The 13721-nt window shown below is 52.1% G+C and overlaps 1 protein-coding gene across 1 annotated transcript in view; it reads left to right on the forward strand.

Moving 5' to 3' along the window:
* The first annotated feature begins 813 nt into the window (after nucleotides 1-813).
* PTP4A3 (protein tyrosine phosphatase 4A3) overlaps nucleotides 814-13721 on the forward strand; it is a 71683-nt gene continuing 58775 nt past the window's right edge. The window contains exon 1 of the mRNA XM_083144959.1: nucleotides 814-974. The gene's annotated coding sequence lies outside the window, so the exon portion shown is untranslated. The remainder of the gene's footprint in view (nucleotides 975-13721) is intronic.

Genomic DNA, 13721 nt, shown 5'->3' on the forward strand with positions numbered 1-13721 from the left:
TAACATGGTGGAGAGGGGGATAATGATGACACTGGGAGGGGGATAATGATGACACTGAGAGGGGGAATAATGATGACACTGGGAGGGGGATAATGATGACACTGGGAGGAGGATAATGACGACACTGTAACATGGTGGGAGGGGGATAATGATGACACTGGGAGGGGGATAATAATGACACTGAGAGGAGGATAATTATGACACTGGGAGGGGATAATGATGACACTGAGAGGAGGATAATGATGACACTGGGGGGATAATGATGACACTGGGGGGGGACAATGATGACACTGGGAGGAGGATAATGATGACACTGGGAGGGGGATAAGGATGACACTGAGAGGAGGATAATGATGACACTGGGAGGAGGATAATGATGACACTGGGTGGAGGATAATGATGACACTGTAACATCAGGAGGAGGGGGATAATGGTGACGATGTACGGGACTCCTCCCCCTCAGCAGCAGGGTGTAATGATGGAGCCCCTGACTCGCTCTGTGGTGGGGTGAGGCGGTGACGGGAGGGGGAGGGACTGTGACGGTCTCGCTCCCGTTGCTGGGATATTCTTCTGACCGCGTGTAGAGGGTGTGACCGTAGGGGGAGGATCCCCGGCTCTGACCCCGCCCCACTCCCACTGGCGGTGCCCGGGTCAGACGAGGACAGACCTGTGCTCTCTCTGGCCCTGGTCACGTGACGGCCGCACGCTTTGCAGGAGGCCACGCCCACTCCGGGTTGTTGACGAGTAGGCGGGGCTCAGGCACGTAGAGGGGCGGGCATTCGCTCGTTGCGGCGTGGTGTTCTGTCTGCCTGTATTGCGGTGGGAGTGGTCACAGGCGGGGAGACTGCTGGAGGGGCGTGACTGGCGAGGGCGGAGTCTCCGGTGAGAGGCGGGCCCCCGGTAGTGAAGGCGGAGGTATAGGAGCGCAGCAGCAGGACGCTGAGAGAGCGGGAGGAGAGCCGGCGGTGTGCGGGGTGAGTGACCGGGGAGTGCATCCTCCATCATCCCCTGACAGCAGGGAGCGCCGCGCACATACATGACACATACGTGATCTCCAGCCAGCACAAAGGCCGCCGCCGCCGGGAACATTATACCGGGCATCATCCGCCTTCCCGGGGACACACACACACACACACACACACTGTGCACTATATAGCACACATATATAAACATCACACATACACACTGTGCAATACATACATAGCAAATACATACATAGCGCACACACACACACACACACACACACACACACACTGCAATATACATATATACGTAGAAAACATACATACAAAGCACACACTGCAATATATACATACATACATACATACATAGCACACACTGCAATATATACATACATACATACATACATACATAGCACACACAATACATAGTATCCCCACCACTCCACTGTGTTTATATATACAGCAATCACCAGTCTCCCTGGCTCTGGCCTGACTCTGCCAGTAGTGCACAGTGTGTGTGCAGTGTGTCCTCTGGCAGTATTACACAGTGTGTGTCCTCTGGCAGTATTACACAGTGTGTGTCCTCTGGCAGTATTACACAGTGTGTGTCCTCTGGCAGTATTACACAGTGTGTGCAGTGTGTCCTCTGGCAGTATTACACAGTGTGTGTGTGCAGTGTGTCCTCTGGCAGTATTACACAGTGTGTGTGTGCAGTGTGTCCTCTGGCAGTATTACACAGTGTGTGTGTGTGTGCAGTGTGTCCTCTGGCAGTATTACATAGTGTGTGGGTAGTGTGTCCTCTGGCAGTATTACACAGTGTGTATATTGTCTGCAGTGTGTCCTCAGGCCGTAGTGCAGTGTGTGTATGTGTGCAATATTTCCGTGTCTCCCCTGGCTCTGGCAGTAGTTCACAGGGATGTGTGTATGTGTAGTGTCTCTTCTGGCAGTAGTGCCCAGGGCTGTGTGTGTGTGTAGTGTCTCCTCTGGCAGTAGTGCCCAGGGCTGTGTGTGTGTGTAGTGCCCAGGGCTGTGTGTGTGTGTGTGTGTAGTGTCTCCTCTGGCAGTAGTGCCCAGGGCTGTGTGTGTAGTGTCTCCTCTGGCAGTAGTGCCCAGGGCTGTGTGTGTGTGTGTGTAGTGTCTTCTCTGGCAGTAGTGGCCAGGGCTGTGTGTATGTGTAGTGTCTCCTCTGGCAGTAGTGGCCAGGGCTGTGTGTATGTGTAGTGTCTCCTCTGGCAGTAGTGGCCAGGGCTGTGTGTATGTGTAGTGTCTCCTCTGGCAGTAGTGGCCAGGGCTGTGTGTATGTGTAGTGTCTCCTCTGGCAGTAGTGGCCAGGGCTGTGTGTATGTGTAGTGTCTCCTCTGGCAGTAGTGGCCAGGGCTGTGTGTATGTGTAGTGTCTCCTCTGGCAGTAGTGGCCAGGGCTGTGTGTATGTGTAGTGTCTCCTCTGGCAGTAGTGGCCAGGGCTGTGTGTATGTGTAGTGTCTTCTCTGGCAGTAGTGGCCAGGGCTGTGTGTATGTGTAGTGTCTCCTCTGGCAGTAGTGGCCAGGGCTGTGTGTATGTGTAGTGTCTCCTCTGGCAGTAGTGGCCAGGGCTGTGTGTATGTGTAGTGTCTCCTCTGGCAGTAGTGGCCAGGGCTGTGTGTATGTGTAGTGTCTCCTCTGGCAGTAGTGGCCAGGGCTGTGTGTATGTGTAGTGTCTCCTCTGGCAGTAGTGGCCAGGGCTGTGTGTATGTGTAGTGTCTCCTCTGGCAGTAGTGGCCAGGGCTGTGTGTATGTGTAGTGTCTCCTCTGGCAGTAGTGGCCAGGGCTGTGTGTATGTGTAGTGTCTCCTCTGGCAGTAGTGGCCAGGGCTGTGTGTATGTGTAGTGTCTCCCCTGGCAGTAGTGGCCAGGGCTGTGTGTATGTGTAGTGTCTCCCCTGGCAGTAGTGGCCAGGGCTGTGTGTATGTGTAGTGTCTCCCCTGGCAGTAGTGCCCAGGGCTGTGTGTATGTGTAGTGTCTCCCCTGGCAGTAGTGCCCAGGGCTGTGTGTATGTGTAGTGTCTCCCCTGGCAGTAGTGCCCAGGGCTGTGTGTATGTGTAGTGTCTCCCCTGGCAGTAGTGCCCAGGGCTGTGTGTATGTGTAGTGTCTCCCCTGGCAGTAGTGCCCAGGGCTGTGTGTATGTGTAGTGTCTCCCCTGGCTCTGGCAGTAGTGCACAGGGCTGTGTGTGAGGATTACAGAGATGGTTTCTCCCCCACAACAATGGCCTCCAGTCCCCCCATCTACTGAAATGCTGCCTCTGTCATAATGTGTGGGCTGAGCCGGTGACTGAGGGAATGGGAACCAGAGTTGCCCAGGTGGCTAGTAGGAGATATCTGCTGGTTACTTTGTATATAAGTGCGCTGCTACTTCCTGCTGTAATGTCACATTGTCTCCATCCTCATGGTAACACCGCACTTCCACTCATATTTACCAAGTCTCTGCATTTACTCTGTGATGGGATTTCTGTGTTTTTATATTTTTGGTGTTTTTTGTTGTTGGAAGTAGTAATATCTGGTTGCGGCCGCAGCGCTGCACGGCTCCTCCAAGCGTTTCTTTTCCTTGGTGCTTTCCTTCTAGAACGTTGTCTTGTTGTGACCCCAAACACTTCCCAGCAGGTACCAGCCCAGTAATAACAAGGTGCGGCGGTCTGGTAAATGCCCAGTGCCCGTACAGTTACTGTATCCTGCAACTGGTCCGCTTCCAGTTCTAGCCTGTGCCATGCAGATGTGCCGACTGTCTGCCAGGTGCTGGCATTAATGTGGTTTGGCTTTTAAATAAAGGAACTTTCCCATTCACTTTGCACCACCTGTTATGACCTTTGGGACCACCTGTTATGCCCGCATGGGTCTTGCGCAGGATTACTGCAACAGGGTGGAAACGCTAATGTTAGCTGATGTCTCGTTACTCCGCGACCTGGGGCATTTGTGCTTTGCCAGTCTGTAATGTCTTGTCCTGAGATGGCTGTTGGAAGTGGGAGCAGTGGTTAGAGTGCTCCTTTAGCCCGGCTGTATGGAAATGTGCCGGCAGTGTGTAGTCAGCATGGGGTTACCTGCAGCTAATGGTGGAGCGTGTACCATTATTTTTTTTATATATAGGACCTTATTCTGGTTGACAAACAATTGACCCTTTGCTTCCAAACGCTGGAAAATGGACAAAAGCAGTCCTCTGCATAAATGTATAAGGTACTTGTTTAGTTTCACGGCGGCAGCGCGCGCCGCTCTAGCTATGAATCTTGGCAGCTTGCCGGACTGCCTTAAGCTACGTTATCAGCGTAGCGCCTGTTAGACTCCTGGCAGCTTCTGTAAGGTACGTTATCAGTGTCCTACGCTGACTCCGCGGCAGCCCAGCGCTGCTACTCCTAAGCTCCTGTCAAGCCTAGTGAGCGCCTCTCGCACAGCGCTGGCGCCCACATGATATCCTGTCCTCTGTGGAGAGGGGATCATGCGGGCCCCGGCGGAGAGGCGCAACATCTGTGTGATACGTAGGAGACACTCCTACCTCTGACCTCTCCGTAGCTATTGCTCAGATGTTTGAATGTGTTCCTGAAACACACCCACTATCCACAGCAGCCCGAAGCGTGGCGAGCGCATCCGTTAGGCGTCCTCCCAACCTTTTCATACCCCCACCATCCATATTGGCGTGGAGTTGATTTTATGTAGTGTGGCGAGCCACCGAGCCCACGCTATATAAAATCAACTCCACGCCGACATGGATGGTGGGGGTGTGAAAAGGTCGTGAGGGAGGCGTACCGCGTCCAATCGCGGGGCTAGCTGTGCCCAACATGGCTCATTCATTGTGCATGATATGCAATTGCGTCCGCACCCCCTTTTTGGACAGGAGAGGAACGCGCTGCTCAGAGCAGGAGCGTCTCATTTCTGGAGTGTTTGAGACGCTCCTACGTCTATCACAGACGTTGCGCCTCTCCGCCGGGGCCCGCATGATCCCCTCTCCACAGAGGACATGATATCATGCGGTGCCAGCGCTGTGTGAGAGGCTTGACAGGAGCTTTGGAGTAGCAGCGGTGGGCTGCCGCGGTGTCGGCATAGGACACTGATGACGTACCTTAAGGGCCCCTTAAGGAGCCCACACACGCACCGTTCCCGGCGTGCGTTGTGGGCTTAACTAGCACACACAGCATTGCATTGTATGCCTTGTGCATACGATGTGCATGCGATGCGATGCTAGAAAAAGCTAGTACAAAAAGTATGTGCAGCACATACTTTTTGTACTGTGCGATGAGATGCCGCGGGAGCGCGCACCCCATCGCATCGCACCGCCGGCATCGGTGCGTGTGTGGGCTCCATTACACTTGTGAGAATCATAATCACCTCCGTGGACAGGTGTGTGTGTGTGTGTGTGTGTGTGTGTGTGTGTGTGTGTGTGGTCGGTCGGTCACCGGCTTCCCTGCCACTGTCAGTGGTGCTCACACTCAGCATTTCCCCCTGAGCCGCTAATCATTATATTTGTGTAATAACTATACATTAGCGGAGGCCGCAACCTCATTCCCCCAATGCCAGCAGCGTCTGTCTGCCGTCATGTGCTGTTTAGTGTAATGAAATGATGGGCTTGGGTGATTATACGCTGCGGACATGATCCGTCTCGCCCTGTTCCTTCTGTGTCTGTTAATTAGCATCGGCGCGTGCAGCACAGGACGTGTTAGTGTTGGGATAACTGCGGGGTGATGCGTCCACTTATATGGAAGATTCGGCGTTCACCTGGCTGTACTAGGTGACATACCTTTCCTCCAAACTGAGGGGCACCCTCGTGGGCTGCAGGAGTCCAGAATTACACATTGCAGAGGTGGTAGTGAGTGCGCTGATATCTGGCGGCACAGTGGAAGAAGTGGAATGCCCCGCTTCACAGGTGACCGTGCCAAGAACCACTATCTGGTGTGCCAACTACACACTGCCATATCGCGTGAATCTGTACCCGCGTTTATTCGTTGTTTGTTACCATGTAATAATGTAGCGGTTACACACCTGCTTGTACATATACCTGTAATAATTCTGCGCAGACTTCTGTCCTTGGAGTTACTGAGCGTTTGAAGTTATAAATAGTGATTACGTCAAAGGTTCTACGGGTGATTTTGTTTTGCAAATGTCCTTGGATCCTGTTTACAGCAGTCCATCTGGACTATGGCGGAACGGTGGGAAATGTATTTTTACCTTTGTGACGCTGGACATACTGTGCTTCTTGGAAGGGTGCGCTTTTGTGTAACCCCATGGCTGCCCTTTGCATGGGTGGTGAGGGGGTGCGTAGTCATGTGGCTTCATAGCCTATTGAAAGAACTGTTTTGGATTTGCATGATCTGGATGGAAATAAGCCATTAACCACATCTGCACGGTTCCAGTAACACGGGCGCTATACAAAGCAGGACGGGGGCCGATTTAGTTTATGTATGCAAACTGCAGACCAACATAAGTGTGATGTGTTTGTATACCATTCGCTGACGCTGGTGTAGCAGGGCATGCTGTGACTTGTAGTGCCCAGCCGCTCGTTTACCGCGTCCAGTCAACGCCCGTCAGATACGCCCCATGCTGTTTGTTTTGTAATAAGTGAAAACCTATCTCTTCCTCGCACCTTAATTATCTTGCGGATCTCCTAACCCTGACGGCGACCTCAGCAGGCCCGGGAATCTGCGTTCCTTGTACAGAGGCAGCTGTCCCTGTCACTCCAGGTCCTGTCTGCGCTGGACTCTTCCCAAGTGTTGGACCTCCTAGAACACTTGGAGCCTAGCCTTTACATGGCCGGGGTCAATGCTGGAAAGGGCATGTTCACTGGTAAAATTAGTTCTTGTGGGTGACAGTGTGTTCGCTCGCAAGGAACATTCCTGAGCTAGCAATTTGCAGGTTTATAAATGTGCCTGCTGGCCGGATGGGGTAACTGGGAGTCAGTGCCACCGGTACCAGCTGTGACTGTGTTCCAGGTACATGCAGGGCCTGCTATGGGGTGGAGGGAGAGCAGATGGGTGGACATGGAGTTGCCGCGAAGATCAGCAGACCGCCATCTTGGCTTGATGTATAGAGGGTGTTTGCTGCTGGTGGCCATAAATAACCGACATATACCCCAAAGACGCAGCGTGGGATCATCTGCAGGAGGGTTGGCCGGTGTTTTCCCACCGCTGAGCCCAGTGATAGTGCATCCAATGACTCGGGCACAGGCACCGGTGTGCCCAGGAAAGGGTCTGACAAGCACTTGTTTTCTGATGCACTGGCTGCAGCCGTCCCCAAATGCCCACAGTCTGTCCATCAGTCTGCGGCTTGGGTGGTGTTAAATCTGGCTATACGGTGTTCCCTGACATAGTCTTGCGGACACCCTGGGGTTTATTCACAAATATGGAGATCTATGGAAGATGGGATGTTGCTATAGGCAACCAATTCGATTATAGGGCTCATCTAGAACTGGGGTAGCCAACTCCAGTCCTCGAGAGCTACCAACGGTTCATGTTTTCCAGATCTCATCACAGAATCACAAGTGAAGTACTTAGCTCCACCTGTGGATAATTTAAATGTGTTAGTGAGTAATGAGTGCACCTGTGCAGCAGCTGGGCTGTCTGGAAAATGTGAACTGTTGGTAGCGCTCGAGGACTGGAGTTGGCTACCACTGATCTAGAAGGTGTCAAATAAAAATTAGATTTTGATTGTTCGCCCATAGCAACATCCCCTCTTAAATAGAATACCAATCTTTAGTAAATATACCTCTGTGTCTGATGTCCCCCTTTTTTTGTGACCAAGTTAAGCTGTGTACACACGCAATTAGTGTTCATTCTAGCACCTGCTATCTTTGAAAATCCATGCAGTTCCTCTTCCCTGCCTGGAGTGTCACTGTCTGCTTTAGTGCTTCTAGCACAGTGTAGTCTGTATATCAGCACTAATATGCAAACCTTAACTGTGCTAGAAACACCACAGCAGACAGTGACTCCCCAGGCAGGGAACAGGAACGGCATGGGTTTTCAAAGCTAGCGGGTGCTAGAATGAACACGAACTATTCGATTTGGTCACTGAGCGATTTTGGCTTAAAATCGCTCATCAATATATTGCTCAGTGTACCGGTTTCATTAGTGACCAGCAATTTTGGCTGAAAATTGCAAGCTATTCTATCTCTACCTCATTTTGATTAGAAATCGCTGGTGCATTGGTGTAGTCAGGTGCAGCACGGTGTACTGAGGCTGGATGTATGCGGTATATCACGCTGCACGGTGTGCTGATCCTGGATGTATGAGGTATATCATGCTGCAAGGTGTGCTGAGGCTGGATGTATGAGGTATATCACGCTGCACGGTGTACTGAGGCTGGATGTATGAGGTATAGCACGGTGTACTGAGGCTGGATGTATGAGGTATATCACGCTGCACGGTGTACTGAGGCTGGATGTATGAGGTATATCACGCTGCACGGTGTACTGAGGCTGGATGTATGAGGTATATCACGCTGCACGGTGTACGGAGGCTGGATGTATGAGGTATAGCACGGTGTACTGAGGCTGGATGTATGAGGTATATCACGCTGCACGGTGTACTGAGGCTGGATGTATGAGGTATATCACGCTGCATGGTGTACTGAGGCTGGATGTATGAGGTATATCACGCTGCACGGTGTACTGAGGCTGGATGTATGAGGTATATCACGCTGCATAGTGTACTGAGGCTGGATGTATGAGGTATATCACGCTGCATGGTGTACTGAGGCTGGATGTATGAGGTATATCACGCTGCACGGTGTACTGAGGCTGGATGTATGAGGTATATCACGCTGCACGGTGCACTGAGGCTGGATGTATGAGGTATATCACACTGCACGGTGTACTGAGGCTGGATGTATGAGGTATATCACGCTGGATGTAGGAGGTATATCACACTGCACGGTGTACTGAGGCTGGATGTATGAGGTATATCACGCTGCACGGTGTACTGAGGCTGGATGTATGAGGTATATCACGCTGCATAGTGTACTGAGGCTGGATGTATGAGGTATATCACGCTGCACGGTGTACTGAGGCTTGATGTATGAGGTATATCACGCTGCACGGTGTACGGAGGCTGGATGTATGAGGTATATCACGCTGCACGGTGTACTGAGGCTGGATGTATGAGGTATATCACGCTGCACGGTGTACTGAGGCTTGATGTATGAGGTATATCACGCTGCATGGTGTACTGAGGCTGGATGTGTGAGGTATATCACGCTGCACGGTGTACTGAGGCTGGGTGTATGAGGTATATCACGCTGCATGGTGTTCTGAGGCTGGATGTATGAGGTATATCACTCTGCATGGTGTACTGAGGCTGGATGTGTGAGGTATATCATGCTGCACGGTGTACTGAGGCTGGATGTATGAGGTATATCACGCTGCACGGTGTACTGAGGCTGGATGTATGAGGTATATCACGCTGCACGGTGTACTGAGGCTGGATGTATGAGGTATATCACGCTGCATGGTGTATTGAGGCTGGATGTATGAGGTATATCACGCTGCACGGTGTACTGAGGCTGGATGTATGAGGTATATCACGCTGCACGGTGTACTGAGGCTGGATGTATGAGGTATATCACGCTGCACGGTGTACTGAGGCTGGATGTATGAGGTATAGCACGCTGCACGGTGTACTGAGGCTGGATGTATGAGGTATAGCACGCTGCACGGTGTACTGAGGCTGGATGTATGAGGTATAGCACGCTGCACAGTGTACTGAGGCTGGATGTATGAGGTATATCACGCTGCACGGTGTACTGAGGCTGGATGTATGAGGTATATCACGCTGCATGGTGTACTGAGGATGGATGTATGAAGTATATCACGCTGCACGGTGTACTGAGGATGGATGTATGAGGTATATCACGCTGCATGGTGTACTGAGGATGGATGTATGAGGTATATCACGCTGCACGGTGTACTGAGGCTGGATGTATGAGGTATATCACGCTGCATGGTGTACTGAGGCTGGATGTATGAGGTATATCACACTGCACGGTGTACTGAGGCTGGATGTATGAGGTATATCACGCTGCACGGTGTACTGAGGCTGGGTGTATGAGGTATATCACGCTGCACGGTGTACTGAGGCTGGATGTATGAGGTATAGCACGCTGCACGGTGTACTGAGGCTGGATGTATGAGGTATAGCACGCTGCATGGTGTACTGAGGCTGGATGTATGAGGTATATCACGCTGCATGGTGTACTGAGGTTGGATGTATGAGGTATATCACGCTGCACGGTGTACTGAGGCTGGATGTATGAGGTATATCACACTGCATGGTGTACTGAGGCTGGATGTATGAGGTATATCACACTGCGTTGTACATACAGATGGAGCTGGCAAGCGGCTCACTCGCACGTCCCTCTCCTCAAGGTGGTGGTTCTGGCAAATGGACGGCGCATGGCTATAGAATCGCCAGAAGCGGCTGTAATGAGCGACTCCATCTGTAGGACGCTGTATGTCTCCCGTGCGGTTACACAGTTTGTACCTGGTGAGAATCTCTCGCCCGCTTAGAATGCAGAGGCTTGTTACCACGGCGTAGGGTACGTCACTTTGCCCCTATTGATGCCATTGGTCCGCGGTACTCTTGAGTCCTTCTCTCTCCCAGTGTAACATTGTTTGTTGGGCATAGTTACAGCAGTGGGCCGTCCGCCGGCCCTTCGTGGAATGCAGGCCAGTGTTCCGCCGACAGGGCTGAATAGGGCACTCAGCCGACAGCGCCTCACTGCTGTAATTCCCTCTACATCCTCACCAGATACATGGAATGCTTTGAAGTCCCCCCTCACCCCCTCCATTCAGAGGCTGCCGGGGCGGAGGGAACCCGATCTGTGCGATCCCGAGCAGCGCTACACTTGCACCACTTTGTGTTCACACTCTCTCTGTCCTCGCAGGATTTATTATCTTATTACTATATATATATATTTATGCCAAGTATAAGGCTTCCAGGTTATGTTATTGGCTGTGTAGTAACCGAGCGTGCTGGAAATATACCTATAGCAACGTGTCTGTCCTATCCAGCACTGGAATACTGTCGCAATGTCAGGGAGTAGGTCCACACTGGACATGGCTAAGGCCGCATTGTCGACAATCAAAAGGTCAACATGTCGATATTCCCATTGTCGACCTAATGCTTGTGTTGACCGTCTGACCCGGTTGACCTAATATATGTCGACCTTTATAGTGTACTGTATAGTTTTGACCCTATGACCTATATATATCCCATCACTTGTCACGCACAATCTATAAAATGCTAGGTTGCTATGGGCAACCTTTCTGCCTGTCCCATTTAGAAGGCTTGATCAATCTCCTCCTTTTGTCTCTGCTAACCTGACGAAAGCCGCCCAGTGTGTACGGCCCGGCGGTGATCGGTGCTGCGCGCTCCCGCATCATCGCCAGTATTATCAGCAGATGAGCGGCTTTGGGGACGGCTGTCGTCTGTCTCACGCTGACAGCGCTGGGCAGGAGGAAAGCCACTCAGTGTGTACGGCCCGGCGGTGATCGGTGCTGCGCGCTCCCGCAGGATCACCAGTATTACCAGCAGATGAGCGGCTTTGGAGACTGCTGTCGTCTGTCTCACGCTGACAGCGCTGGGCAGGAGGAAAGCCGCCCAGTGTGTACGGCCCGGCGGTGATCGGTGCTGCGCGCTCCCGCAGGATCACCAGTATTACCAGCAGATGAGCGGCTTTGGGGACGGCTGTCGTCAGTCTCACGCTGACAGCGCTGGGCAGGAGGAAAGCCACTCGGTGGCCCTTATTCAGATCTGATCGCAGTACAAATTTGTTCTCAAAATGGGCAAAACCATGTGCACTGCAGGTGGGGCAGATGTAACCTTAGTGCAAATCAGATTTGAAAAAGGGCAAGTATGTATGCACTGAGTGGCTTTCCCCCCACCTACACACGCTGGGCATGGTCTTCAGCAGCCTGATGCCTGCCCCCCCATCCCTCCTCGTTCCACTAGTTTGGCTACCCCCCTCCCCTACAATCTGCTCCCAACTCTCCTCTTTTTTCTTTTTTTTTTTTCAAACCCAACAGTTGGGAGCTGTGGACAGGACAGGACCTGATTGGCTGCCGCAACAATTATCGTATATCTTGTGCACAATCTAACCCCCACACACAGTGACACTAGAACACAGATTCTCAAACTCGGCCCTCAGGACCCCACACAGTGCATGTCTTGCAGGTCTCCTCACAGAATCACAAGTGAAATACTTGGCTCCACCTGTGGATCTTTTAAAATGTGTCAGTGAGTAATGAGTGCACCAGCGGGGTGGCCTGGAATGCGTGAACAGTGGGGCGTTCTGAGGACCGAGTTTCAGAACCCCTGCCTTAGAACATTTACCCCTAACTGTCTGCATTATTGGGCATGCCTCGTGTGGCGTTCCAGAGCTCCCTGCTGCGACATATTAGGAGAAAGCATTCCTTGTTATGTAACGTAGGAGAGACTCCGGGGTCCCTGGGAACTCTCCCGTCTGCGTGTTTGGCAGCAGAAGGTTTTGTGGTTCACACAGGAACATGGAGCGACTCCTGGGCTGTCCTGTGTCTCATTCCCCGGGTCAGGTGGGCGGCATCAGGCGGCTGGAGAACCCTGCTCTCTGTTCATTCCTCCAGCTGCTGGGGTTGCTGCAAAAGGTCGGAGTCCCTCAAAGCAAGAGGTTCGGGGGGGGGGGGGGGGGGGACCTTTGTGCAAGTTATTACAGGATAAATAAATGCAGCAAAGCAGAAGGTGGGTATGTATAGGGATGTATAGGTATGTATAGGGATGCTCCGCCAGTGCAGCCGCTATCGCTCTCCTGTCCACTTCTTCATACTGTTGTTTTGTTTGCTTCCTGGAAAGATTTGCAGAGGGGACTATGCGCTGCTAACTGCCACTCCTGAGTCTTCCAAACTGTTAATGCATTTGAGGCCCAAATGCCATGGACAGGGAGTACTCACATGGGCGCCTGTCCCTGGTAGCTCTGATCAAAGCTGTATCCTAGCTCAGATCGAAATTGTAGACTCTGTAGGCTACATGCAAAAGCAGCCAGTATTTACCCTGCATGCAAAACCCATCTGCAGCCCTGGAATAGCAACACGTGTACTTCTCACAACCACTGAATCCCCCCTGTACGTTTAGGCCTTATTACGTATTTGACACTGGCATTGCCAGGCAGCCACCCTCGTTCATTCAGCATCTGCTGGGGCACCTGTTGGGCAGTCTGCCGCTGCTGTAGCCTTTGGATCTTCCATGGCTTGGCCGTTGTGCTTTGGTTTCACCACCATTGGGCTGCAGGAGGTTTGAGTCCTATCTGGCGACTGAATGCACTAAATCTGGGGGTCCCCCAACCTCTGATGCGGCTCTTGGCCTCCTAGGAAGTAATACTCTGCCAGCCGCTATCTACAGCACACCGTTGTCCTACGGGGCGACTTACCTGTTCTAAGTCCACAGCTATAACAAGCCATGTTTTCTGAAGGCTCCGATCTCGCCATTCTTTCCCAGCACACTCAGATCGCTGGTGTCTCTAGGAATGCAGAATACGCTTTTGCTGCGTTACACATACGCCGTCCAGCCTTCTACACGGGTGTGACACGCTAAAGTCCTGCAGAGTCATCAATATACAGATGGGACCTGTCCCATGCCAGGCTCTCTGCTCTCCAGGCCTCTATACAGGGACTATACAGAGCATTCCTGCGCTTCGCTGGTGCTCGCCTCTTGCCAGATTCCTCAGAGTGGGAGCCAGCAATGCCCTGGCTACTGCCCAATGCAGGGTCTCTGGATTGTCC

This window comes from Crinia signifera, chromosome 5 (genome assembly GCF_055691185.1).
Source record: "Crinia signifera chromosome 5, ASM5569118v1, whole genome shotgun sequence".
Classification (NCBI taxonomy): domain Eukaryota; kingdom Metazoa; phylum Chordata; class Amphibia; order Anura; family Myobatrachidae; genus Crinia; species Crinia signifera.